This window comes from Marmota flaviventris, chromosome 18 (assembly GCF_047511675.1).
Source record: "Marmota flaviventris isolate mMarFla1 chromosome 18, mMarFla1.hap1, whole genome shotgun sequence".
Lineage (NCBI taxonomy): Eukaryota > Metazoa > Chordata > Mammalia > Rodentia > Sciuridae > Marmota > Marmota flaviventris.
In genome coordinates this window covers 41,192,788-41,197,527 of record NC_092515.1, presented here as the reverse complement: position 1 = coordinate 41,197,527, position 4,740 = coordinate 41,192,788, and the positions used below count along the sequence as shown (strand labels likewise).

General features: G+C 36.9%; 1 pseudogene; it reads left to right on the top strand.

Moving 5' to 3' along the window:
• The first annotated feature begins 3,476 nt into the window (after positions 1–3,476).
• Positions 3,477–3,873, top strand: LOC114095792 (small ribosomal subunit protein eS24-like; annotated as a pseudogene).
• Positions 3,874–4,740: the final 867 nt, after the last annotated feature.

Here is a 4,740-nt window from a genome sequence, read left to right as displayed (position 1 = left end):
TTATCTGTGGGAGGTAGATGGATTTTAACAGAAATGTATGCATTTTGTAGAAAACTGAATATGAGTTTGAATACCCAATCTGTCACTTACTAGTTGTTTGACTTACGTAAATTCCTTTGAGAAGCCATTTATGCTTTTCAAAGTCAAAAATTCCAGACTGAGTATGTAGCTAAGCTAAGTGGTAGAGTGCTTGCCTAGCATGCCAAGGCCCTGGGTTCAATCTCCAGCACTACAAAAGCAAGCAAGCAAAGAAAAAAGTTCCTACTGGTGAAATAGAAATAATTTCACCTGTCTCATTATTACACAGCATATATGTTCATATGAATGTGAAGATCCTGACATGCCATAGGTGATTAAAAGCCTGATCTTTCTCTTTATTCAAGTTCTATATTTTTAGAAAGATTTGCTATTTTAAGGTTCACTGAAAATCTAATGAAAGTGTTCTTATATAATTATAGATAAATAAGGTCTTACCATACATTTCTGAAGGTTCCTAGCAGGTGTGTTACCCATAATGAACCCAGGAATTGTCCATGGGTCCCTGGCTTGGAGGCTGTTGACAGACACAAAGAAAGTGAAGGGCAGAGGAAGTGTTTAGAGTATTCCAAAAATTCTTCAGACAAATTAAGCATAAATGCATGGACTATCTCCTATTAAAACATTCAATAAAGCATATTTCTTGAAGTCTGATTGTGCAGCAACCAATACATCCCTTATTAAATGAACTTCTAGAATGTACAATCATAATAGACAAACCAGATGTGCATATTTGCAATAAAACATTTGATTCTGCTGCACTTAATGTTAGTGTTATCAAAGCTATGGGTTATTGCCTTGCGTTCTCAAATTTAACAACTCCCTGGATTCTAAATGCACAGAGCTTCTGCACGTGGTAGAGAAATTTGGGACCACAAAATCAGGCACTTGGGAAATTCCTATCTCTGAACTCCTAAACTAATATGTGGTGTTTTGTTGATTTCTTCAGGCACATCATCCTCTCAAGCCTCCAGATATTAAAAATATATTTTATTGTATATCTCCCCAACCTAGTCAACTTAATGCAAAAATCCCTTCAATCACCATTTTGAGTTTTTATGTGAACAAAATATTAGAAGAAATTATATTTGTATACAACCTAGTTTCACATTTATTTCAATTAATGATTATATTAGTAACCATTGCTTTTGCAGTTTTGCTAAACATATGAATGCAGAAAATTATACATGATTATTTTTAGCTATTTTTGATGAAAATATTTCCAAGAAAATATTTATTTTTGAGTATTAAAATTATTTTTAGAATAAACATTTCTAACAAAGCCTCAATATTCCTGACAATCTTCTTACCTTAAGAGTTTTACATATATCTTTAGCTAATGATGGAAGGAAAATAATTACAGAAAAGTTTTTGAGAAAGAAAGGCATGAAGTTTAGATTAAACTGGAATCCAATCGTGTATATTTAAATCTGATAAAAATTAATGATATATAATAAACTATCTTCTTTACTCATAAGCAAAATATAAACATTAAAATAATTTCACCATCAAAGATACCATTTTGGGGTCAAATTGAGTTATGGAATCTAAGGTATGCAATGAGTCACTTGTATCATTAAGGGTTAGTGGTATGTGGAGGTTAAGTTGAATATAAAATTGCATTTGGAGCCCACAGACTCTTTAATAAATAGGTGTCATTTGAACAGAGTCATTACTAATGTTTGCTTCACATTAAGGATATCATTCTGCAAAGGACCTCTGAATGGAAAACAGAAGTCCTCATTGGAACGCTCTCTTTTCCATTGAGAAATAAAATCTCCCATTACATCTTTCATCTCCCACATTGCGTAGGGAAGATTTTGCTCTGCATTAATCTTTTAAATTACCAGTGGGACCTATCTGTATGAGGGTGGAGAACCATTTATAGATGAGAGCTGAATATTCCTTCTGAGGGCATGCATTTGCTTTCCGGGACTCAGAGTCAGAAACAGTGGGTGTTAAAAAGCATTTTAAAAAAAAATTGAACACAAGTGTTTTACCTCCATCCCTGACTGGGGTCAGATGAAGATAGTGTCTCAGAATATTTCAGATATGTGGTCATGGAGGAATGGGATTTCCAGTGGACTGTGCCCACCAGTTCTGTTTTAAACTGTTTAAGTTTCTTATAGTTCAGCTTCCCTACTTTTTTGATTCTCTCATATTTATTTCTGTAACATATATTAATTATATATCAGGCCTTTTGCTAAGAGCCATGGATTTAAAGATGATTGAGATAAAACTACTCCCAAAAGAGTTGTGTTGGGGGAACTTGCAAGTGAACATCTGAAGAAAACATACATTATTGTTTTTAGAAAACAGATATTGAACAAAAAATATGTTCCTTGGTGTCATACATTAGTTTCATCCTACTTGTGGCCCTAAAATCTTATGCATAACAGGCGAGTAAACAAATAGATTACTCCACTCTTGCCTAACTTTCATGTACATGATACATAAATAATGCAAAAGGATGACTTCTGGACTGGCTTGCTTTCTCTTTCACTCATTTATGGGTGCCTTACAGAAATCTGAGTGCCTTGTTATTGTTTTATGAAAACAGAACCATATTGAGTTTTTAAGACTTAAAGCTTCTCTGTCTGTATAACTGAGTTTTCAAGAAAGATGACAGCTGACCTGTTCCCAAGCTGAGAATCCTATGGTGCTTAGTATATCTGAAGATCATTAGAAGGTGTAGACTTCAACCTTATCACAAATCCATGATCTCAGTTCTACTATCGATTTTATTTTTTAGGAATCATAACAAACAAGCAATGTGTAATCCCACAATAATGCATCCTGGGCTTGAACTCATGCAATGATGCATCTATGCTTCTAATCACTATTTTAAAGGAAGAAGTACAGGTAAAAGAATCAAGAGTGTGCACTTTAAAATATGTCTTTTTGTCCCTCCAAATTCAAGTGATCCAGGTTGGGTTTTGGGGAAAAAAAATCTGTTCCTAATGGTGTCTGATCTTCCTTGGCTACCTGAGTATCAGCCACTGCTATGTTACGGATGTAAGGTGTCCTCCAAAAGCTCAGGTGTGAGACAATGCAAGAACATTCAATGGTGAAATGATTGGCTTAAGATAGCTGCAAACTAATCAGTGAATTAATCCCTTGATGGGGATTAACTGAATGGTAACTGGTGTGGCTGGAGGAAGTGGGTCCCTGGGGGTGTGCCTTTTGGGTATATATTTTGTATTTGGTAACTAGAACCTCTTTCTCTGCTTCCTGATGTGATGTCCTGATTTGTTTTTCTCCACCACACCCTTCTGCCATGATGTTCAGTCTGACCTTGAGTCCCAAGGAATCAAGATGGCTGTCTATGGACTGAGACCTCAGAAACCGAGAGGCCCCAAATGAACGTTTCTTCATCTAAAATAGTTCTTGTGGGATCTATTAGTCACCGCAGCAAAAAAGCTCACAAAACAACCACCATCATGAACAACACTGTAACTACCTAGACCAGGAAATTCTCAACCAACTGAGAACTCCAGTGGGGAAAAAATATGGCCACCAATGTCCTTCACCCTGGCAAAGCAACAGAACTCTAAGACAGAAATTCAAGAAAAGTTAGGCAAAATTTTTAAGACCACACCCGATATCATTTTTGTATTTGAGTTCAGAACCTATTATGGTGGTGGCAAAACAATTAGCTGTGGCATAATTTAGATGCCTTGGATTACGTAAATGGAAAAAGAACCTGAAGATGGATTTGTAAAACATGGCTTGAATGAGAAGAAACAGACCTCAAGAAAATAGCGAAAAGAACACAAGGACAGAATGCAGAAAGTCTGGGCAACTTCAAAGGCCCATGTTGGTGATACCAAAAAGTGACCTGGAGATTGGATTCAGGAGTAAAGATTCTGTAATGATGTTAGCTGCAGTCACACTGTGAATTTTTTTGTGAGGATTAATAAAGTGTAAAAATATTGTTAAGAAGTCATGTATCTAGCACCTAGTACCCTCTCTGTCCTGTGTGTGTGTGTGTGTGTGTGTGTGTGTGTATGTTTGAAGCCATGTGTCTATGCACTAGAGATGCAGATCTATTGAAGGTGAAAATGAACCAGACATTTCCTCTGTTCTTGTGACATCTCTATTCTTGTGATATTCTCTATTCTTGTGACATCTCTGTGACATGGTTGGGTTACTATGTGGCACAGTAAAGAGCTGAACACAGGTACCTATGTACAAAGAATGAGATGTTACTATGAGAGTATTTTACAGACAGCAACACATTTGCTGGGAATGAACAGAGATTCAGAATGGTTTTCATAAAGAACAAATGCTTGCACTGAGAGTTGAAGAATGGGTAAAATTAATTCAGGACGGAGGGCTCCATGCTCAGGCAGAGAGAAGAATGTCTGAAGAACAACAGCCAAGTACATGAGCAAGGAATCTGGATTGTTGGAGGAACAGAGAAGGCCAAAGGGGACCCTCAAAAAAAGAAGCAGCTGGGGATTGGTAGAGGATGAGGTGAGGTACTCCCAACATTGAGAATCTTTGTAGGATATGACAAAGGTGTTATTCTGCATCTTAAGGGGAAACATAGCAGCGGTCTAGCAAGTGTCTGCAGCACTTAGCCCCAGGTCTGAGAGGAACACAATGCAGTTCCAGGAGATTTGCATTCCTGGAAGCTGACTTTGTTAGCAGAATATCTGGCACAGAGGATTCCTATAGACCAGCAAGGGAGCTCATGTAATA